This window comes from Strongylocentrotus purpuratus, unplaced genomic scaffold (genome assembly GCF_000002235.5).
Source record: "Strongylocentrotus purpuratus isolate Spur 01 unplaced genomic scaffold, Spur_5.0 spur5_scaffold_1, whole genome shotgun sequence".
NCBI classification, from domain to species: Eukaryota; Metazoa; Echinodermata; class Echinoidea; order Camarodonta; family Strongylocentrotidae; genus Strongylocentrotus; species Strongylocentrotus purpuratus.
Window position 1 is genome coordinate 51,984,303 of NW_022145594.1, and position 25,192 is coordinate 52,009,494.

The window sequence follows — 25,192 nt, forward strand, 5'->3', positions numbered from 1 at the left end:
AATATTGCTCATGATCCTGAAGGTTATACTAGATGAGTGAGGTGTCATATGAAAGAGCAGGTTTTTCTTCATATTCCCCACAGGGCCGGCCTACCCCAAAAATTGTAAAAAAATATCTTCCTTAGACTAGAAGCTAGATCTAGTCTACTCTCAAAGATACACTCAGTCATAGTCATAAAAAACAACCGTGCAGATAAACTAGAGAAAGGCCAAGGTGGTGTCATATGTTGACTCTTTTTTTCGGCATATAAAAGTATTAATGACCGCTTTAATATTCGAGAAATAGTATATTATTAAGGATATTGCCCGAGGCGTGCCGAGGTCAATAGCCCAATTGTTACCTTCCCGAGAGCGTATAAAAAAAACTATTTCTCGAATATTAAAGCAGTCATTAATACTTGTATATGCCGAAAAAAGTCAACTTATGACACCACCTTGGCCTTTCTCTAGTTTATCTGCACGGTTGTATTTTATGAGTGTATCTTTGAGAGTATAGACTAGATCTAGATTCTAGTCTAAGCAAGATAATTTTACAATTTTGGGGGTGGGCCGGCCCTGTGGGGAATATGGAGAAAAACCTGCGCTTCCATACGACACCTTACTTATTGAGTATCACCTTCAGGATCACATCAAATAATGGTTTGAATCTCGAATTGAAAAAAAAAAACTTGACTTTTTTTTGCATGGTCGCGCAATGCACGTAGACTGCATAGAGACTGCATTGCGTGCAATCTCTATGGGAATAATTTTAGCACACAACATCGGGTGCGCGATCAGACACCCTAGACTACTAGATCTATTTTCATCTACGTCTATGCTGGTACTCGTCAAAAGCATTTTCAACAACTAAACGAACATGTTTATGATAATTTCACGTGCCCTTTTTGTTGTTCTAATTGCTGTCAGCGAGTCTTGCATTTGATAAGTTGAAATCTTGGGAGAGTTTCTTCAGCCATTTTTGTCTTGTTTGGAATTGTCTTGTCTTGTATGAAAATACCGACCAATTCTTCGCACACGTACGGTATCCTCGATCGCTCAAACCATTTTTCACATGTGAACCTGTGGGTATTTCACCAAGACTGAACTATTTTCCCAGTAACCATGGTAAATGGGATTTTAGAACTATTTTTTTTGGAACTATTACATGGGTTTGGAATTTTACCGGGAATTTTACAGGAATAGTTAAAGTTTATGAATGCAATTTCAACCAATCAGATGGCTGGATTTCTTAAGTGAGGTATATAATTGTTTTTATACGCTCTCGGGAAGGTTACAATTGTGCTACTGCCCGAGGCGTGTAGCAGTCATTAATACTATACCATTACCCTCGTAGTCGATTAATGTTTGCTTACTGATTAGCTCTTTTAGGATTACAACAAGTGTAATATGATTTTGTAAAACCACTGCTCCGATGTCTGATACGCCGGGTAATAATATTATTTGTTTCAATTTCTTTAGCTACGGGGTAGGGATGGACGTGCCCCATCCATCCCTTTGGGTAGTGACAATGTAGACAAATCCAGAAAAAGCCAGAAAAGAGACAAAATGAGAAGGGGAAAGAACGAGAAAAGAAAAGGTCTGGACCATCTTCCAAAACACGATAGATAAAGATTGATGACATCTAACGAGAAATAAAAGAAAGAAACATTTATTTTCATATTCATAATAATGTATTGTTATGATGTGTAACGATCGGTGGCCCTCAACGTCATGTCATGAATATTATCGTCCCTCCTGAGGCTGAGCCTAATTAAGAATCTTAAGCTGACCAGTTGGGAGCTCTCCTAGGATTATCTTTCCCTTGTTCATGCACATTGTATCATTAATATTATTACTATATTGTACTCTGTCGCTCATATAGTTGGAATATTTTTGTTTTACCCCAATTTATGGAATTATTTTAAAAATAATTTTAAAATAATAGATCTAGATAATAGTATACATTCTCAAATTTAATTAAATATTTATTTGACAATGTGTGTTTTGTGTGTACGCTACTATGCTTATGAACTAGGAGACCTACGCCATTAAGTCATAAATGACAGTAATGAGGATTAATGCCCTACAAAAGGGCACTAATATAGCACATTGTCACTGACTCATGACTGTACACAGCAGGGGCTAGGGTAGGGGGCAGTTTCCATAAATTTATTTTTGAAAAGAGAATCCAATACATTTGCAATCATTTATTGCATTTTACCCTGGTCCCCAACATAAAAAAAAAATCCTATGGACGGCCATGCATTATGGCTCAAGGCATGGGCACACTGAGGATTTTTTATGTTGGGAACCGGGGTAAAATGCAATAAATTATTCAAAATTTATTGCATTTTCTTTTCTTTTTTTTAATTTATGGAAACTGCCCCCAACCCTAGCCCCTGCTGCGTATAGTCATGATTCAGTGACAAAGCAATGGCCTCGTAACTGTGAGGCCCCAGGATCAGAACCGTGTCGATGTGCTATATTTGTGCCCTTTTGTGGGGCATTAATCCTCATTACTGTCATTTATGACTTGAGGGCGTAGGTCCCCTAGTTGATAGGCATAGTAGCATACACATGTTTAGCAGTCACGCAAAACACACATTGTCAAATTATTATTCAATAAAATCTGAGAATGTATACTATTATCTAGATCTATTATTTTTAGATTATTTTTAAAATAATTCCATAAATTGGGGTAAAACAAAAATATTCCACCTATATGAGCGACAGTGTATTTTTCAAGCGCAGACCTTTACGTTTCATGTAACATTTAATATTCTGCTGATTAACTATGTCATTTTCATGTGTGTTATTTTTTACACTTTTATTTCAAGGCCCCTTTCATAACGTCTAGTGGAACTTGTGAAACAACACATCGTCATCGTACAATCAACGTCACTCTCATTTCATCCATGACAACGGAAGCTCACCGTTAATGTGACACCCGCCAACCTCCCTACCCCCCCCCCCCCTCCCTCCCCCCGAAAAATATATATTAAAGGTAAAGACCAGTTTTAGAAATGCCCCCCCCCCCCTTCTCACAAAATGAAATGGAAGCTCTTATTACCCATCATTTTGACTAATAATAATAATTGATAAATAGTAGTGAACATTTATAATGCGCCATGTCTGTCAAAAATGACACTCCTAGCGCAGATGTGTGGAGATTGTATAATTGTGGGCATACGACCCTCAAGTAATCCAAGAAAGAAAGTAAAATACACATAAGTTAAAGTTTAACATACTTCAGGACATAATTTGCAATAATAGAATAATACAATACAAAGCATATTACAGTAATAAAAGTTATATAAGGGTAATACAATGTAAGACATTATTAAACAAATTTTGCCGGGAAACTACTTACTAATTGATATATTTGGTAAATTATTTCAATCTGGACTGGATAGATATCGCAAATGCACTTCAACATTGATTATTTGGGCACATATTTCTGCTTTTTTGCGAATTTAAGTTGTAGTATTCCCATCTAAACCTCTGTCAAGTCAATATTAAATGGATATTTTACACCCAAAACCCTTGAACAGCAATTTGTCCACTACCGGTCTATATATTTAAGAGGTGGACTGTATTTCAAACAGAAATCGCCAAATTATTAATTAATGTTATTTATTATACTAAGTATGCAACTATATAGACACCCCTCTCTGTCTACCGTTATTATTCCAGTGAATAATATGGGTATCAATTGATATCAATTTTGATTACATAATTGCGGTGATAAATAAAGTGTGTTTACACAACTAATAAAATTATGTGGTTTGTACTCTTCATTTATCTTCTATGCTACAGGCACTGTTATGGTAAAAGGTAAAGTATACAGTCGACCCCCTCCCCCTCCAAACGACAAAATTGGGGAGCATAACATATTTCTAGCCCCCCCCCCTCCCCCACTCCGGTAAAAGTCCACCCCCCCTTCGAAAAAAAATCATCAGTAAAGGAGTAAAAAATGTTTTCTATTTTTCAACCAAAAAGAAAAAAATTATGAAACATGAATTGAATCAAAACAAAAATAATATTCCATTTAAAGAAAGGGGAGGAATGTTATTAAATTTCTGAAACATTCCGCATGCCCCTATATTCATCAACAGTTGATTTGGTAATAGCGATACGCGTATATTGTGAAAATATTGTGAGAGGATGGGAAAGCGTGTGTGTTTTTATTATAATAATAATAATAATAATACATAACATTGATTAGGCGCTTAATACAGGTGTTTCTAAGCGCACCATTACCAACTAAAATTTGTAATAAACACAAAAAATATAAATCTGTTCTTTATTCAATAAATCATGCATATAATCAGAACGTCAATGACGTAGCGCTCATCCGCATCTCGCAACAACAAATATCGTAAATTTTATGTGGTACACTTTTGAACTGGTCAAAAAATAAAAATTTGATGCCCTGGAAGGGACATAATTTCATTTGTTACAAATCGACTACCATTACTCTAAATTTATATTCGCTAGTACACTTATCATTTCTTGATATTTCCTATCATTTATAAAATTGTTATATTTTTGCCAGATTGGGCCACCAGCATAAACAATAACTGTGAGCATTGTTCTACCATGGACCCTACTACCATAGTTCTACCTATCCAAAGTGTGTGTGCAAGGGGGGTATGCAGTGTGATCGCCATGCCTAGGCCTATCCTGGCCTTGCGCTAGTAGCGCCTGGGAGTAGCGCTTTGCCGAAAACAAAATGCGTTTTGAACATTTAATTTTCAACCTCTCTTTTCTCCTCTTTTTAAACCACAAATCAAGTGTTTTCTGTGAGGGATCAAATTTGCAAATAATCATCCTAATATTTTGCACAAAACTTTAAAAATGAAATGAAGGAGAAGAAGCATATTTTTGTTATTTTTGGAATAAATTTGCATAAATAACCATAATTAATGGGAAAAATGTCATAATTCTGCGTAGAGGTATAGTGTACCAAAGTTGGCTCTATGATATAAAGCAAATCAAATCAAAATTGGTCGAAATATGAAGGAGAAGAAGCATTTTTTGTGATTTTTTAATTATTTTTGAATAAATTTGCATAAAGTACCATAAATAATCATTGAAGCAAAATCTCAAAATTTTGTGTGTAGAAGTTTAGTGTTCCAAATTTAGCTCTACCAGATAAAGCAAACCAAATAAAAATCGGTCAAGAAATGATGGAGAAGAAGCAAATTTTGTTATTTTTGGAATAAATTTGCATAAATTAACATAATTTATTAATGGTGAACAATTTCAAAATTCTGTGTAAAAGTTTAGTGTACCGAAGTTAGCTTTACGATATAAAGCAAACCAAATCAAAATCGGTCCAAATATAAAGGAGAAGAAGCATTTTTGTGATTTTTAAATTATTTTTGGAATAAATTTGCATAAATTACCATAATTAATCAATGGAGCAAAATCTCAAAATTATGTGTAAATTTTAGTGTTCTAAATTTAGCTCTACCAGATAAGGCAAACAAAATCAAAATCGGTCAAGAAATGAGGGAGAAGAAGCAATTTTTGTGATTTCGAATAAGTTTGCATAAATTAGCATAGATAATGAATTTCACGATTCTGTGTAGAAGTTTTAAATCCCCGTCCTAGCCCTATCATATGAAACAATCAGAATCAAAATCGGTTGAAAAATGAGATCAAACATAAGGTCAAGCAAACAAAGTATAATATGGTGTGCACCTCCTTGATTATATATGGGTGAGAAGAAACAAGCCCCCCCCCCCCCCTTATAAAATGTAAATGTGGTTCATTTCTAATTCAATGCCTCCTTTTTTTTTTTAATTATAATTTCATATGAGTTTGTTGGAAAACTACAAATTCCCAAATTTACATCCGGGCAAAAACGCTTATTACGTTCATTTAACCTTTTTTTGGAGATCCCCCCCCCCCCCCCCTGGCGCTCAAGGGGGAGGGTGCAATTTTTCAAATGTTGCTATAAAAAAAAATTGTTTTATAACTATAATTTATATGAATTTGTTGGAAAACTACAAATTCCCAAATTTACAGTCGGGCAAAAATATGCTTATTTAGAAACCTTCATGCCAGGGCCCTAAGATGGGCCCCTGGATGCTCATCTGATCGTAATCAAATGACTAAAACCCCTAAGCTTCATGTGGCTCAGCCCTCTGGACCCCACGCCAATTAGTTGCATGCCAGTGTCACAAATAAGGTATCGAAATATGCTCATCTGACCGTAAATAGTTGCCTAAACCCCTGAGCATCCAGGGGCTTTGTCCTCTGGACTCCATCAGGGGCCCTAAAACGTGCCCCAGATTTTTCACCTGACCATAATTAAATACCTAAAACTCCTAAGCTTAAAGTGGCTCAGCCCCCTGGACCCCACGCCAATTTAATAGTGGCATATGCCAGTGTCACAAATATGGTATTAAAATATGCTCATCGGACCGTAATTAATTGCCTAAAACCCCTGAGCATCCAGGGGCTTTGTTCCCTGGACCCCATCAGGGGCCCTAAGACGTCCCCCAGAATTTTTTTCTGACCATAATTCAATGCCTAAAACCCCTAAGCTTCATGTGGCTCAGCCCCTGGACCCAACGCCAATTAGTGACATGCCAGTGTCACAAATAAGGTATTAAAATAAACTCATCTCAGTGACTGTAATCAAATGCCTAAAATCCTTGATATTCCAGGGCTCCACCCCTGGACCCTATCAGAGGCCCAAAGAAGTGCCCCAGAATTTTCACCTGACCGTAATTAAATGCCTAAAACTCCTAAGCTTCATGTGGCTCAGCCACTTTATAAACAATTCTATAAGAAATAGAACATTCCAGGTAAAAATAGAAAATACACTGTCAAACATAAACAACACAGAAAACGGTCTATCGCAAGGTAGTACCATAAGTCCAATCCTGTTCAACCTTATGCTCTGTCAAATTCCCACAACCCCCTCAGTCGCCATATCTTTATACGCAGATGATTGCGCCATTTGGACTTCAGGACCTAACATTAATTTTATAGTAAATAGAATTCGAAATTGCTTAAATAACCTACAAATTTGGTTCGAGCAAAGGGGCTTTAATCTCTCCGAAAATAAAAGTACCCCGATGCTCTTCAGCAATAGCAACAGAACAAACCTCCCCGAAATAAAACTTAAAGAAAAAGAACTGCAATTCCAAGCAAATCATAAATTTCTTGGCGTCACGTTTGATAAAAAAAACTGACATGGAATACACATATACAAGATATCAGAAACAGATGTAGAAAAAAATTAATATCCTGAAAGCGTCGCTCATACAAGTTGGGGAAGTAACACAAAAACATTACTGATGATATATCGATCGTTAATAAGATCAATGCTAGACTACGGGTGCGAGGCATATGACTCGGTAAGCGAAAGCTCCAAAAAAGTTTTAAACTCGATGCAATACATGTCCCTACGTATATGTGCAGGTGCTTTACACGGTACATCCCTCGCCGCCCTACTCTTGAGTTAAGAAGGAAAATGCTGACAGAAAAGTACCACGTCCATCTTTCCCGTGTGACAAACCACCCATTAAAACCAAACATCCAACCATGTTGGCAATTCGAAAAGCTAAAGAATAAAAAAGTGAGACAACCTTTTGGATTGAGAATAAAAAATGAAAAAATAATAGAGTCAATTACGAAAAAGGTAATACCACTTCCTATCCCCCCCCCCCCCCCCTGGCACAACTACACTCCCCAAATATCCATTGAACTGATTGAATCAATAAGAAAAAATGATAACCCGAACGAAATGAGACTAAAAAGCATAGAACTCATAAAATCAAAATGGAATAACAGCCTTCATATATATATACGGATGGCTCAAAATCCCCATCAGGCACAGCAGCTGCGTCCTTTTTTGTTCCATATTTTTCAATAAGGCAATCTAAACGTCTTACAGACCATACCTCAAGCTACCGAGCAGAGTTAGCAACAATAACAATCGCCCTATTATGGGTAGAGCAATTAAACCTGCACGCAGGGGTAGTGATATTCACAGACCCCCTCAGCGCACTCTTCTCAATGCAATCAATGAAAGGAGATAAGTCAGATAACTTCATAAACGACATCAAGTATATATACACAAGACTGGCATACAGAGGCATTCAAGTCCATCTAGAATGGATCCGCTCTCACTGTGGAATACAGGGAAACGAAATAGCGGACCTTCTCGCAAAACAAGCCCTAACTGAAGAGATACAAATAAATAACATGTTATGTTTGTCTCAAATGAAAGCAGTATTGAAAATAGAACTATACAAGAGTTGGGAAGAAAAGTGGCAAAATTACAAAAAAACAAACGTACGACCTTTCAAACCAACAATTCAACATAACTTTGAGGGCACCCTTTTTAGAGACTGCGAAGTCATAATTCGCAGGCTCAGACTTTGCAACATAGGACTAAACGCAGACCCCTCAAAAATATGGGTATCCCAAACAACCCAACCTGGCCAAGCCAACAAAAATTGTAAATACACTAACGCCCCTGAAACAATAACACACTATCTGATGGAATGTCCAAAATATACAATAGAAAGAGCAATGCTGATAATGGAAAGTGATATAACGAGCCCAAACGAAATAATGAAACTCCTAAAATCAACAGAAAGTGCGACCCAGAGAGCACTGATCCGCTTCGTTCGTAGAACGAGGCGTTTTGAGTGTTCCTAATATATATATATATATATATATATATATATATATATATATTTTTTTTTTTTTTTTTTTTTTTTTTTTTGCACATATCGCACGACAACCAAATGCCCTAAAATGTTGATACCTACTTTGATAGAAAAATAAGGTTTTACAAAATGGAAAATACTAGAAGAGAAAAGGTAAGAAAGAGTAAAGACGGATTGAGGACGGTAAACCCCAAACAAGAGACTCTGGAGATCTACCCCAGAATCCTCTCACCGGCACCAGAGTTGCCTAGGCCAATGATGGCCGGGAAGATTGCGCAATGTACCGCACCGGTCTGGCAGGAAGATGCCAATTGCGGTGAGGGGTTGTCATGGACCAGTAGATCTGAGATTATATTATCCAACAAAAAGAGAAGAGTATGAATTTACAAATAGTACCAAAAAAAAGAAGAAAAAAAAGAAAAAAAGTGAAAGGCGTAAATATTCTAAAAAAAAAGGATGAAACGCCGATAATACCAAACAACAACAACAACAAAAACTTGGATCCCACGCCAATTAGTGACATGCCAGTGTCACAAATAAGGTAATAAAATATGCTCATCTCAGTGACTGTAATTAAATGCCTTAAACCCTTCAGATTCCAGGGGCTCCTCCCCCTGGGCCCACCATGGGCCATAAGACGGCCCCTGAATGTTCATATGATCATAATTAAATGCCTAAAACCCTTGAGACCCCGGGGGCTCCACCCCCTGGACCCCACCACGGGCAATGAGACGGCCCCTGAATGTTCATCTGATCATAATTAAATGCCTAAAATTCCTGAGTTTCAAGGAGCTCAGCCCCCTGGATTGCACGCCAAGAAAAGGGGCACCGATAAGATTTTAATAGGGGCATTTATCAGAGATGAAAGGGGGCTTTCATGAGATGGGGAAAGTGGCTCTTATTAAAAAGCAAAGGAGGCACATCTTAAAATAAACGGGGCACTTATCAAAGCTGAAAAGGAAAAATTATGAAAAGGGAAGGGGCACTTTTCAGAGTAAAACGAGTATCTCTCAGATTTGAATAGGGTCCTTTACAAGAGATGAAAGAGGGCACTTATGAGAATGAAAAGGAACTATCTTCATAGATGAAAAGGGGTATTTATAAGAAGGCAAAGGAGCTCTTTTTTAAATGGGGGCACTTATAATAATGAAAAGGTACTTAGTATTTTTTTTTTTAAAGATGAAGGGGGTACATGTATAATAATAGTTTAAAAATGGTTCAAAAAGGAGTAATTATAAAAAAGGAGAAGTGACACTTTTTACAAATGGAAAGGGGAACTTGTCAAACCAAAAGGGGAACCTGTCAGATTTAAATAGGGCAATTATCAGAGGTTAAGGGGACGCCTGTCAAAACTGACAAGGAATGCTTCCCGTACCTGAAAAGGGGAACTTACTACAGATTTAAAAAGGCACTTATGAGAATGGAAACTTGACAATTATTGCCGAGGGAACTGGGAACTTGTCAAAGGAAAAGGGATACGTGTCAAAATAAAAGGGGCAATAATCAGAGATCGAAAGGGGAATGGGCACTTTTAAAAAATAATAGGGGCACTCGTCAAAGTAAAAGTGGCACATTTCCTATGTAAAAAGGGGCACTTCTTACAAAGTTAAAGGGGCACTTTTCCTATGTAAAAGGGGACACTTGGGGGTTCTTGTAAAATTTGGGGGCACTGTGCCCCCCTGCCCCCCCCCCCCCGGGAGCGCCGCCTCTGTGACATATTCATATTTCCTGCAAAGTTCTACAGAATTTGATGTTGGCTGCAAAGGGGACATAGTACCTTTAAAACTGACTACATCGCTCGATAAGAAGAAGAGCTGAAATCTGTGAAATGTCCCATAAGATTAACGCCCTCTATACTTAAAATAGGGATCATCCCATCAATACAAACCAGAAGCGATGAAAGTTCATATTCATGTAAAAGATGTCAGCCACGTGGAAAAATGATTTATACCAATGAATATATGCATATTGAAACGCTAGATGGCGGGGGGGGGGGGGGGCTTGTTGTTCTCTTATGTACCTGTCCGGTCTGTTCACGATCACGATTTTCACAAATACGGCGCCTCTAATTTTTATGTATTACGCTATGCAGTATGCAAGCCCTGATTTTAAAGGCAGTATCCGCTAGTGAACAAGGTCCAGGCGCGAATACAGGGGGAAGGGGGCAAACGGCCCTGCCCCCCCCCCCCCCCTGGCAAAAAAAGGGAAAACAAATGATTGTGACTAGAAACTTTCCCCTTTTTATTTTGCTTGGGGGGGGGGGGCAAATGTGTTGAGTGAAATAGCGGCCGGCCAGATTTTCAAATTGCCGGGGTCAAAATAAAATAGTGCTCACTTCCCCCCCCCCCCCCCCCCTGAGCGATCGGCCGGCACGATTTTCACTTTCAGCACACTAAATTTCAAATTGATTTCAAATTTGGGCCTCCCCCCTCCCCCTAAGAAATCCTGGATCCGCACCTGACAAGGTCATGTAAAATAGCTTTCCACATTTAAATCGAAAAAGATAATCAAAAAAAGTAATTCAAGAATAACTCGATTTGAAAACACCATACGGCCTGCTTTTGCAGTTGATCTTGCCATTGCCCGACCTTCATAATGTATGAGCGTATAATTGTTTTAATCTAAATCGTTGTAAAGCGCATAGTCATGCCTGCCTACAATGGCTCCAACGATAAAATAGAATCGCACTGAAAAATGGATAAAACAGATAGGAAAGCAAGAATATAATATTGAGAAGATGTGAAAAGGTTGCGAGAGAACAGAACTGGGTGCAATGGTAAGATTATACGGAGGTTATTTGTTTGCATGGAAAACGAATTTCTAGTTTTATGTCAGAAAATCATTTCACCTTTTCATGCAAAAACTAATGGTCTTTAGGGTTACACCAGAGAGAAAGAGTGGGAGAGGGAGAAGGAACATGAAAGTCAGAAAGAGAGACACAGAGAATGGTTTTGCGAGAGAGAGAGAGAGAGAGAGTGAGGAAGACAGTGAGAGAAAGAGAGGAAAAGAGAGAGAGAGAGAGAGAGAGAAAGAAGGAAAACCCGAGAGAGAGAGAGAGAGAGAGAGAGAGAAAGAGAGAGAGAGAGAGACAGACTGCTCCGCATCTTTGGAACTCTCTACCTGTCCAACTTCGAAATTGTAACAACATTGATACCTTTAAATCTGAACTCAAAACCTATCTTTTCCGGCAACATTGCGAATAATATGTGACATATTGAGGGAGCCAGGCGCCTTTGAATGCTTTTGCAGATAAATGGCGCTATACAAATGCTGTTCATCATCATCTTCATCAGAGAGAGAGAGAAGAAGTACCAGAGAGAGAGAGAGAGAGCATTAGAGAGAGAATGACAGGGAGCCATATGCCACATCGTCACCTACAACTTATTTGAAGAGCGGATATCACAATACAATCCTGCTCAGACTGTTCAGCCAAACTCATATCACATACAATCATGTCCTAGACTAGAGCATGTCAAGGCCTAAGGTCTCCTAGTACCCCAGTCCCACCCATGAGAACAACACCAGACAATGTCACACCGATAACATACCAAAGAATACGTTACTCGTTACGTTACTCGGGATGGCCTAGAAATCGGTCGGCTTGGAATCGGTTGGAAGTCGGTTTGATGTAATTGAGGTATAAAACCGAGTATGTATACCGCGATCACAAGACCGACACAAGACAGACACTTAATCGAACAAAAACTGTTTGACCTGGAAAAGCCTATCATTGATCGGATTTGATTCGGTTTGTAATCGGCTTGGCAGTGTGACTAAGGTAGGGCCAACATAGCGGGTCTCAAATTTCGGTATTCATCCTCTTTATCATCATAAAATACTTATATTAACCTTTTTAACCTGGTTACATCAACAAGACTGATTACAGACCGACTACAGCATGAAAAATCTTCCCCAAACTACCTTGAACAGTTTTTCTTTAATCAGTTTGGCGGCTTGCTCAGGTATGACTGTGTCAACAGATTTACATGTCATGATTCAAATATTTACAAAGACATTTTTTTATTGTGTTCTTTTTAATCCTTATTGAACACAAAAGCATTTTCCATAATAATGATCGATGGCTTCCTTCAATAGCGCCGTTGTCCTCCTCTTGCTGTACAATGTCTCAAGTGTTCAAATCAAGATTATTTTCCATTATTCATTGTGGCATCGTTGAGATGATGTCGCACCTAGGAACCATAAAGTCTTGAGGATCGACATGATTTTTTTTTTTTTTAAATGAATTTTTATTCAGATCAAATCACGGAGGACCGACATGATATATTCAGCCCTCCTGATAATAATAATAATAATAATAATAATAATAATAATAATATCGAATATTTAGGAGCGCTAAAAACAATATGTACCATAGCGCTTACAAATACAAATATATGAAAAGAGGACAAAAAAGTACGGTACAGGAAGTATATCACATAGATCATTGATAGATCGTGAAAGGTTATTCCAAAGCTGAGGTCCAGTAAAAGGGTCTGTCACTCCAAGCTGTACTCAGCATGAAACCACTGCTCATAGGCGCCGGAAGTGGGGGGGGACAGGGGGGCAGTTGCCCCCCCCCCCCCCCCCCCCAGTCAAAAAAAGTGGGGGGCAAAACGCATTTTTGCCCCCCCCCCCCCAAAAAAAAAAAAAAAAAAACAAAAAAAAAACAGTAGTGGCGTAAACATGGTTTGTATTTTTAATCCAAAAGAACGTAACAATAATAAAAACCTGAATTAAATCAATTATACAATTCCATTCAAAGAAAAGGTAAGTTCACAGGAATTAATTCGGTATTTATCAATTGATGTCTCTATGATGGCAATACACGCATATCGAGGACATATTGTGCGAGAATGGGAAAGCGTGTCCGTTTTTGTTATTTTGTTATAGGGGTGAGAAGACATGAGCCTCTGAACGCTGGCGTACTGATGGAGGGAAGGGGGGGTTATATATTTCTTATTCGAAACAAGTGATTTACAAATTTTGATGTTGTGACATGATTTTCCGGCATTTTTTCTCCATTATTTTTGTAAGTCTTACCTTTTTATGCGTTTGTTGGAAAGAAGGAAATTCCCAAATTACAGTCAGGCGAAATACGCTAATTTATAGAAGCCTTTGTGTCATGGTCTGCAAAGTGGCTGGGCTCGAGCCCCCCCCCCCCCCCCCTCCTTTTTGAAAAAGTATGTTAAAGGAAAAAAAGAAAGACGGAGAAAAAATAAGTGACCTAAGCTAATGTCACAAATAAGGTATAAAAAATGCTCATCTGACCGTAATTAAATACATAAAACCCCAGGGCTCACGGGGGCTCCGCCCCGGACCCCAACAAGGGCTCTAAGGCGGGCCCCTGGATGCTCATCTGACCGTAAATAAATACCTCAAACCCCTGAGCTTCCGGGGCTTTGCCCCCTGGACCCCACCAAGGGCCCTAAGGCGGCCCCCTGGATGCTCATCTGACCTTAATTAAATACCTAAAACCCCTGAGCTTCCGGGGGCTCTGTCCCCTGGACCACACCAAGGGCCCTAAGACGCAGGACTCAAATTAATTTTTTGTCCACGGGGGCTCTTATTTTATTACAAATTTCCATTGAATTGGTACCCATGAAACTCCTAAATTCCTTGGTATTTTATCATTATCATTTATTTAAGTTGGCATTTTCCCTCTTAGAAATTTACTTGTTACATAGCTGTATACTTTTATCCCCGTGATCAGTGGCGGATCCAGGGGGGAAAAGAAGGGGGAAAAAAGGGGGAAAGATTTTTTTTTTTGCTGTTGAAAAAAAAGTGTTCCCATCCCACTTGTACCACAGAAAAACAACAGTTTAAGTTAAGTCTAACGTTAACGTTAAATTTGTTATTAAAATGAAGAGTACAGCCCTTAGCCTTAGGCCTAATTTAGGTCGTAACTGTCTAAAGTAAAATTAGACGGTTTTCATGGTTATAGACCTAGTAATTGAGAAAAAAAAGTTTACCCGTCCAGGTCAATCAATCTTCTAGATCCATTATTAGGGGATTACGTTAGTAGATATAATGTAGATGCAGGCGCGGATCCAGCGGGGGTGAGCGGGCCTTACCCCCCCCCCCCCCTTCCGCAAAAGAGAGAGAGAGAGAGAGAGAGAGAGAGAGAGAGAAGGAAAAGAAGGGAAAAGGAAAGAGCAGAGAAAGGGAAAGAAAGAAGAGGAAGAAGAAAAGAAAAGGGGGAAGAAGGAGATGGGGGGGGTGCGAAAGGGCCTTGCCTCCCAGGCTGTTGCCTCCCCCCTCCCCCCCCCCCCCCGCCCCCGCTAAAAAAAGAGAGAGAGAAAGAAAGAAAAGGAGAGCTAAAAGGGACCAAAAAAGAGGAAGAAGAAAAAAAAAGGGTGAAAAGAATTTCGATGCGGTGTTCGAGTAGAATTCTGTGAGATGATGATAGAATTAGATATTATAGAATATAGAAGCCTGAAATGACCTTCTGCTCGTAACCGACAAGTCATCGCATTAAAATTAAATTGCAAATAGTGTTCAACAACACGATGGTGGATGAAACTTTCTAATATTCGAAGATATATGACCTTCAGACCATATTGTTTCATTATTTTTTATTCAATCAATCAACGTCAAAGCATTGATTTATCATCGCTCTTCAATTTATTATTTCACCTTTTAATGTACTTTCATTCTTATGAACCACGAAAGAACACTGAATTGGATTCTTCAATGTTTGTTTTGATTAAATTCCTCCCCTTTCCTTCTCCCTGTTTAATACTGATAAAATTTCAATTTTTCTTAATCAAGGCAAAATATTATTTTCATATTTTCTTTATGCAAGACAGGAAGAGAGAGAGAGAGAGAGAATATGTTAAGTGAGAATTATCGAGTACAACTATGAATTGCATCCTTTTCAATATTATTCAATTCGCTGAAAATATTCAGAATATGAATATGATAAATCCTCATAATACACCAACGCTGTTCAACGCATCCAACGCTCCAACCATAGCCCTACGCCAATGCACCATACTTCTCAATATGAAAAGATTTTTAAATGAAATTTGAAGAAAAATCAAATTTACAATGCACTGACAGGCATCAGTTGAAATCATGAATTCTCTGTGACTGGCTTAGCACTAGTTTCTGAGGGACCAGTCACTAAAGAGGAAATAAAGGGAAGGAAAATTGAGAAAGAAGTAAATAAAAGAAGGGGATATCAGTTGCAATTTTCCCACCAACAAGTTGCGGATCGGGATGGGGGTGGGGCAAAAGGCCTTTGCCTCCCCCGCCCCCGCTATATAAAAAGAGCGTATCAGGACAATTACCCCCTGGGCAATCACCCCCGGAAAATTACCCCCCGGAAAACTACCCCCCAAGGACAATTACCCCCTGGAAATTTACCCCCCGGAGAATTACCCCCCGAGGACAATTACCCCCCAAGGACAATTACCCCCCGGAAAATTACCCCCCGGAAAATTACCCCCCGAGGACAATTACCCCCAAAGGACAATTACCCCCCGGAAAATTACCCCCCCCCCCGGAGAATTACCCCCCGAGGACAACTACCCCCGAGGACAATTACCCCCCGAGGACAATTACCCCTCGAGGACAATTACCCCCGAGGACAACTACCCCCCCCCCCCCAGGACAATTACCCCCCCCCCCCCCCCTCGAAACACCATTACCGCGGCCCGAGGACAATCACACCCAGGGAATTTGTAACACTGTGACGTATAATGCGAGCTCCTCTTCAAATTGCTATTTAGAGAAAATGTCATGAACTTTCATTTTCTTAGTTATTTATGACGGAATAGATTTGTTTCGTACAGGGTTGTGTATAAATTATATTTATATTCGTAGCTCACATTCAAAGCCCTCGTACCCATCTGCCAAATCTTTTTGCTTGACGTACATGTATCCTCCTAGGAGGAGATTTCACCCACCCCTCTCGCTCTGTATCCATTCCACCTTTGTGAAGTTTGACTTAATCGAATTCAATTGCCAGAAGACGCATGTATCAAATCAAAGTACGGAATTTACATTTCTTAGAAATTTAACAATAAATTGCGCGCAGATGAGTACGCGTTAATACAGCTAGTCTCCCCAAAAATAGCCCAACAAAGAAATTAGGATGTAAGATATCATTATTTATGCATCCTCTGTAACTTTTCTAATCTGCTGATCGTATATTTGTCTTTGTATGTATAATGGGCCCTCATCCATGATCTTTTCCAAAATTAAGGTTCTCTTTATGTTTATAAATGTAATGTAATATATATATATATATATATATATATATATATTTCTGTTGTCATGGTGAACTAAAATATGTTTTCTTGTACTGTAATTTATTTTGAAATAAAAATTGCCTTCAAGTTAAATATATGGTATGTACGGTGCCATATTAAAAGAAAATAAGTATCCGCACTTGGGTACATTCATCTCAATGATTTTGTAATTCCAGAGCAGCGTTTTTTTCAACTGGGGTGCCGCAAGAGAATGTTAGTTACATGACAATTTTTTTTGGCAAACGTTGATTTTGTGAAAAACAAATATCAGAAACGGGTAGAGTATTTATTTTCATGAGAAAATAAAATGTAAACAAATAATAAAATGTCTTTCTTCCTCGCTCGCTGACAATATTTTGCGAATATATATCTTTTATTTCGACATTACATTGTTACCACACTCATCACAATTATAAACATGATGAATCAAGGCAACGAGAGGCCCGAATATCCTCATATTCGTGTATCAAGGTCATGACCGAATATTTCACTTTATATTCGTGTACATTCGGCGGTGAGGCGCCCGCATACCATAAATCTGTGCTAGTGTGTTGATTACAACATTATGTTTTACCATTTTGAAAATGTCTTGTCCTTGTTTTTCTTGCACGTTCACTAAATCAAGAAACAAATGTGCCCATACGTGTGTACATAGCACTTGACGAGTGCCAGAGTGATGCAAAATAAATAGTTTGTGAAGAATTTAAGATTGGGCGAAACTTTTCATTTCTTAAGAGGGCATCGTGTCGAACAAAAAGTTAAAAAAACGCTGCACAAGAGAAATCCTTCGTAGAAAACAGTAACCACAGTGTTGTTGCATACATTATAGCTAAAGAAAAATGTGTACTGTAATAATAATAATAATAATAATAATATTGGCATTTACATAGCGCTCTTACAGACATACATGTGTATCACAGCGCTTTACAACATATTATTATTACCCCGGTCATCGGATTCAGGCTTACCCGCACACAAGGTATGCACATTCTCCACTCCCTGGGGAGCATTCCAGCCAGTCGCCATTTTACAAGCGCCACTTGCTAATCAAACCACATTAGCTTTCGCATCCTACCGGGTACCCATTTTAACACCTGGGTGGAGAGTGGCAAATGTAGATCAATGTCTTGCCAAAGGACATTAGTGCCGCGGCGGGACTTGAACCGCGGACCTTGTGATCCACAGTCCGGTGACTTATCCACTCGACCACGACACCTCTACATGAGGAAGATCACGCGCAAGTATTTGAACGAATGTGGGTTCATGCACGGGATTTTATGGGCTCGTAGCCTTCACAGCATCTCTCAACGTGTCAGATCGTCTTTTGCTATTGAATCCTGATTGTCCCCCGGGGGGGGGGGGAATTGTCCTCGGGGGCGGGTAATTGTCCTCGTGGGGTAATTCCTCAATAGGTAGTTTTCCGGGGGGTAATTGTCCTTGGGGGGGGGGGGTAATTGTCCTCGGGGTAGTTGTCCTCGGGGGTAGTTGTCCTCGGGGGTAATTCTCCGGGGGGGGGGTAATTTTCCGGGGGGTAATTGTCCTTGGGGGGTAATTGTCCTCGGGGGGTAATTGTCCTCGGGGGTAATTCTCCGGGGGTAATTGTCCTTGGGGGTAATTGTCCTAGGGGGTAATTCTCCGGGGGTAATTTTCCGGGGGGGGGGGGTAATTGTCCTTAGGGGTTATTGTCCTCGGGGGTAATTCTCCGGGGGGTAATTCTCCGGGGGTAATTGTCCTTGGGGGGTAGTTTTCCGGGGGGGTAACTTTCCGGGGGGTGATTGCCCAGGGGGTAATTGTCCTAGAACCAAAAAGAGAGAAGGAAGGAAAAGGAAAAAAGGAGAGCTAAAAGGGACCAAAAGAGAGGAAGAAGAAAAAAAAGGTGAAAAGAAGGGGAGATAGAAAACCTAAAAGAGAGAGAGAAGGAAGGGAAAGGAAAGGGAAAGAGGAGAGAAAGGGAAAGAAAAAAAGAGAAAGAAAAAACGTAGAGGAGATCAGTTGCCAACAAAGCGTAAATCAGGGGGGGCACTGGCGTACTGATTGGGGAGGGGGCTCGGGGGAAATAAAATGCTAACGTGGTTTATTTCTAATTCCATAACGGTGGTTTACACATAATGCTGAAATGACATAATTTTCTGAGATTTTTTAGTAAATTATACTTTTTTATGCGTTTGTTGTAAAATGACACATTCCTAAATTTACAGCCAGGCAAGAAATATGCTTGTTGAGATGCCTAGGGGCCTACACGTCAGGGCCCGCGGAACGGCGGGGATCGGAAGCCTTGAGGTCCTTCCCCCCCCCCCCCCCCTCCACTTTTTTGAAATAGTATATAAAGAGAAATGGAAAGAAAGAGAGCAAGTAAGAAAAAAATAGTTAACTGCCTGTGTCACAACAAAATAAGGTATTAACCGTAATTAAACGCCTAAAATCCCTGAGCTTCCAGGGCTCTGGCCCTGGATTCAACCGAGGGCCCTAAGTCGGGCCCCTTGATACTCAGCTGACCGTAATTTAGTGCCTAAAACCCTTGAGCCGAGTCGAGAACGGTACAGCGAATCGTCTTCTTTCTTTAATAATTTTAATGAAACGTCAAAGCTTTCGCGCTTCGTGCGGGAGGGGGGGTGGTGGAACCGAATTCAGACAAGAATTAAGAATCGAGAATGGTACAACGAATCGTCTTTTTTCTCTAATACTTTAATGAAACGTCAAAGCTTCGGCGCTTTGCGGAGGAGGGAGTGGGAAAACTCCCTGCAACCCCCCCCCCCCCCCAATTACGTCAATGCTGGTCATCATTACGTACCAATATTTGGCTCGCATAATTTCAAATTTGCCCCCCCCCCCCCTAAGAAATCCTGGATCCGCGCCTGCCCGTGATGACATTCTCTCCATTTAATAATATGTTCCGCGCCTAGAAACGTAGTATTAGGCGCATTATAAATGTGAGCTATTATTATTATTTCTTCCCGTTCTGCACATAATGTCGTCCTCATTATTCGGAGCAACCTTATTTACATTCTTTCTTTACTTTTAGTCTTTACCATATCCTTCCAAAACACGGGGGAGGATCTAGCTTTTTGCTAAGGGTGGGGGGGGGTAAACCAAATACGATGTGGAGCATCGTCCACGAGCCGCGAAGCGGCGAGGCGATTTTTTGGTGCTATTTTGAACCCCCGTTCGTGATGTTTTCCTGGCATCTACTGAAATCTACTACTACTGTGTAGGTCTGGACACATGATTCTATGCACATTACATTTTCACTTGGCAGCCCAAGGGGGATCGGGGGATTAAACCCCCTAAACCGCCTAGATCCACCCCTGCAGCATCTTTGCTGATCTTCTTCTCAATATTGATTTATTGATGATGATGATGATGATGAACAGCATTTGTATAGCGCCATTTATCTGCAAAAGCATTCAAAGGCGCCTGGCTCCCTCAATATGTCACATATTATTCGCAATGTTGCCGGAAAAGATAGGTTTTGAGTTCAGATTTAAAGGTATCAATGTTGTTACAATTTCGAAGTTGGACAGGTAGAGAGTTCCAAAGATGCGGAGCAGATGAAGAGAAGGCTCTATCCCCGTATGTTTTTAGACGGGTACTGGGCACTTGAAGAACGAGTCCCGCACAGCGTAGTCCTGGTCGTAGCTGACGTACACTGATGAGAGCAGATACATAGCCAGGGGACAAGTTATGTAAAGCCTTAAATGCAAGCAGCAAGATCTTATACTGCACTCTGCAGTGCACTGGCAGCCAATGAAGCTCATGGAGTGTAGGCGAGATGTGGTCAAACTTCCTGATTCCCATCAGAAGGCGAGCAGCAGCATTCTGGACCGCCTGGAGACGTTTGATGGCTGATGATGGTCGAGTTACATTATTTGCTGGTCTTTTAGAAAACCAAATTTCAGAGGATTCACACTTTTCACAACGAAAAACTTCTCCATGTATCAGTCCTTGCGCGATCGTCTCCAGCTCCAGCAAATATTGGGCGTCAGCGTGCAACACGGTACGTACTACCGGCGCAGTATGACGGCCACATTAGCTGTGCACTGCGAGCTTCCGTTGTTTGTATCGGTAATACTCATAGAGATGGGAGGGAAAGCGCCATCTAAGTTCCATTTCATTGGTTTAAGGTTTGAAAATTGATACTCAATATTGTGTTAAAGTTATATAAGAAAAGATAATCTTTTTTTTATAATTCCACGGGGGCGATTTTTATTTTGCAATCGCCCCCGTGGGCAACCTGACGGGGGCGATTATGGAGCTCACGGGGGCGAATCACCCATCGCCCCCGTGTATTTTGAGCGCTGCTAAGACGGCTCCTGAATGCTCATCTGACCGTAGTTAAATATTAAAACCTCTGAGCTTCTAGGGGCTCTACCCCCCCCCCTTGGAACACGTCGATTGCCTTACAGAGGGCCCCCGGATGCTCATTTAACCGTAATTAAATACCTAAAACCCCTGAGTTTCCGGAGGCTCAGCCCCTTGACCCCCTGCCGAGGCTCATGCCCTGGACCCCACGCAAATTTACGCTCTACCTGATCGATAATACTCCACTTTGAAAAACGTTCCGCGGGACCTGCATGTAACGTTTCAGACTTGTGGTGATGCAGATTTTTCGTCTGCCCCCCCCCCCCTTCCGAACTTTTTTTCTCATTACGTCACTGCCCCTGGAATGTTTGCCCCTTGGAATGTTTACCCCCCCCCCCCCCCCCCCCCCCCAGTCCCAAACTGCTTCCGGCGCGCCTGCGACTGAGAAAAGGTGGCACGGATCGGGATCGAAATTATTTAAGTTAAATTTGGTTATCTTTGTCCAACATCTATAAACAATACTTTTAATCTCTTGTCATGGATTGCGTGAGTTCGACCTGGGGGCATCAGTCTGTATTGGAGTAGCGTGAGTTCGACCTGGGGGCATCAGTCTGTATTGGTGTAGCGTGAGTTCGACCTTTAGGGGGCATCAGTCTGTATTGGAGTAGCGTGAGTTCGACCTGGGGGCATCAGTCTGTATTGGTGTAGCGTGAGTTCGACCTTTAGGGGGCATCAGTCTGTATTGGAGTAGCGTGAGTTCGACCTGGGGGCATCAGTCTGTATTGGCGTAGCGTGAGTTCGACCTTAGGGGGGGGGGCATCAGTCTGTATTGGCGTAGCGTGAGTTCGACCTGGGGGCATCAGTCTGTATTGGTGTAGCGTGAGTTCGACCTTTAGGGGGGCATCAGTCTGTATTGGTGTAGCGTGAGTTCGACCTTAGGGGGGGGGGCATTAGTCTGTATTGGTGTAGCGTGAGTTCTATTAGCGTCCAATGGCTTCTATTGGTAAATCAATAATGATAAATCAAAATCGATTTTAGCAACTGTCCACCAAAAAAAGTATATTCTAATATAATAATAGTATAATTGGCGTAGCGTGAGTTCGACCTGGGGGCATCAATCTGTATTGGTGTAGCGTGAGTTAGACCTTTAGGGGGGCATCAGTCTGTATTGGTGTAGCGTGAGTTCGACCTGGGGGCATCAGTCTGTCTTGGTGTAGTGTGAGTTCGACCTTTAGGGGGGCATCAGTCTGTCTTGGTGTAGCGTGAGTTCGACCTTGGGGGGGGCATCAGTCTGCATTGGAGTAGCGTGAGTTCGACCTGGGGGCATCAGTCTGTATTGGTGTAGCGTGAGTTCGACCTTTGGGGGGGGGGCATCAGTCTGTATTGGAGTAGCGTGAGTTCGACCTTGGGGGGGGGGGTCATCAGTCTGTATTGGTGTAGCGTGAGTTCGACCTAGGGGCATCAGTCTGTATTGGTGTAGTGTGAGTTCGACCTTGGGGGGGGGGGCATCAGTCTGCATTGGAGTAGCGGGAGTTCGACCTTTGGGGGGGGGGCATCAGTCTGTATTGGTGTAGCGTGAGTTCGACCTAGGGGCATCAGTCTGTATTGGAGTAGCGTAAGTTCGACCTTTGGGGGGGCATCAGTCTGTATTGGTGTAGCGTGAGTTCGACCTTTGGGGGGGGCATAAGTCTGCATTGGAGTAGCGTGAGTTCGACCTTTGGGGGGGGGGCATCAGTCTGCATTGGAGTAGCGTGAGTTCGACCTGGGGGCATCAGTCTGTATTGGAGTAGCGTGAGTTTGACCTGGGGGCATCAGTCTGTATTGGTGTAGCGTGAGTTCGACCTTAGGGGGGGGGGGGGCATCAGTCTGCATTGGAGTAGCGGGAGTTCGACCTGTGGGCGTCAGTCTGTATTGGTGTAGCGTGAGTTCGACCTTTGGGGGGCATTAGTCTGTATTGGTGTAGCGTGAGTTCGACCTTTAGGGGGGCATCAGTCTGCATTAGAGTACCGTGAGTTCGACCTGGGGGCATCAGTCTGCATTGGAGTAGCGTGAGTTCGATCTGGGAGCATCAGTCTGTCTTGTTGTAGCGTGAGTTCGACGTTTAGGGGGGCATCAGTCTGTATTGGTGTAGCGTGAGTTCGACCTTATGGGAGGGGGGCATCAGTCTGTATTGGAGTAGCGTGAGTTCGACCTGGGGGCATCAGTCTGTATTGGAGTAGCGTGAGTTCGACCTGGGGGCATCAGTCTGTATTGGTGTAGCGTGAGTTCGATCTGGGGGCATCAGTCTGTATTGGTGTAGCGTGAGTTCGACCTTTTGGGGGGGGGCATCAGTCTGTATTGGTGTAGCGTGAGTTCGACCTGGGGGCATCAGTCTGTCTTGGTGTAGCGTGAGTTCGACCTTTAGGGGGGCATCAGTCTGTCTTGGTGTAGCGTGAGTTCGACCTTGGGGGCATCAGTCTGCATTGGAGTAACGTGAGTTCGACCTTTGGGGGGGGGGGCATCAGTCTACATTGGAGTAGCGTGAGTTCAACCTGGGGGCATCAGTCTGTATTGGTGTAGCGTGAGTTCGACCTTTGGGGGGCATTAGTCTGTATTGGTGTAGCGTGAGTTCGACCTGGGGGCATCAGTCTGTATTGGTGTAGCGTTAGTTCGACCTGGGGGCATCAGTCTGTATTGGTGTAGCGTGAGTTCGACCTGGGGCCATCAGTTTGTATTGGTGTAGCGTGAGTTCGACCTTTGGGGGGCATTAGTCTGTATTGGTGTAGCGTGAGTTCGACCTTTAGGGGGGCATCAGTCTGCATTAGAGTACCGTGAGTTCGACCTGGGGGCATCAGTCTGTATTGGTGTAGCGTGAGTTCGACCTGGGGGCATCAGTCTGCATTGGAGTAGCGTGAGTTCAACCTGGGGGCATCAGTCTGTATTGGTGTAGCGTGAGTTCGACCTTTGGGGGGCATTAGTCTGTATTGGTGTAGCGTGAGTTCGACCTGGGGGCATCAGTCTGTATTGGTGTAGCGTTAGTTCGACCTGGGGGCATCAGTCTGTATTGGTGTAGCGTGAGTTCGACCTGGGGCCATCAGTTTGTATTGGTGTAGCGTGAGTTCGACCTTTGGGGGGCATTAGTCTGTATTGGTGTAGCGTGAGTTCGACCTTTAGGGGGGCATCAGTCTGCATTAGAGTACCGTGAGTTCGACCTGGGGGCATCAGTCTGTATTGGTGTAGCGTGAGTTCGACCTGGGGCATCAGTCTGTATTGGTGTAGCGTGAGTTCGACCTTTTGGGGCACCGTTCTGACCTGGAAATAAAATGGGAATTTACAAAGCTATTGGTTTTAGTGGGATAGTGCGGAAGATAGCTAGTCCAACGTCTCTCTTTCTCGTCCTTTCCATTATTCCTGCCTCTTAACCCTCTCAGTTTCTTCTTGCCTTTTCTATCTATTTATTATTCACCACTCCATGGGAGCGGGCACGTGTCCCGATTCTTTTGTAGCTACGCCACGAAAGACACACACACACACACACACAAATTTAGTAGAGGTGTGAATAATTTATTTGTTAACTGTATGTGTTAAGTTTTTCGGCCCAATATAAAATTGTTAACCCCCCACCTCCTTGAAAAAATCCTGCGTACGCTACTGATTTCACTTTTTGCCATTTTGTGCCCCCCCCCCCCCCCCGCGGGTAGCGTTATTTTTTTATGCGGCACAGATTGGGGCATGGTGCGTGTTGAGCCTATGGGAAGTACGTTCTTTCCCTTCTGAATAGGGTCTGCACGTACGTGAGACTAGGCATGTTCGCTAGCGCATTAGCGCTGCGAAGAAGTTTGAATATCCATCGCGAACTATGTGTTTAGATAACATTCCTCTTCGTTTAAGTTAATTAAGTTTTATTGACTAATTATTGTGATGTTCTTCTTATTGACGTGCTGCCTCCTCTTCAGATTTCCAATTGCATTTTAATTGTTGATGTAATGA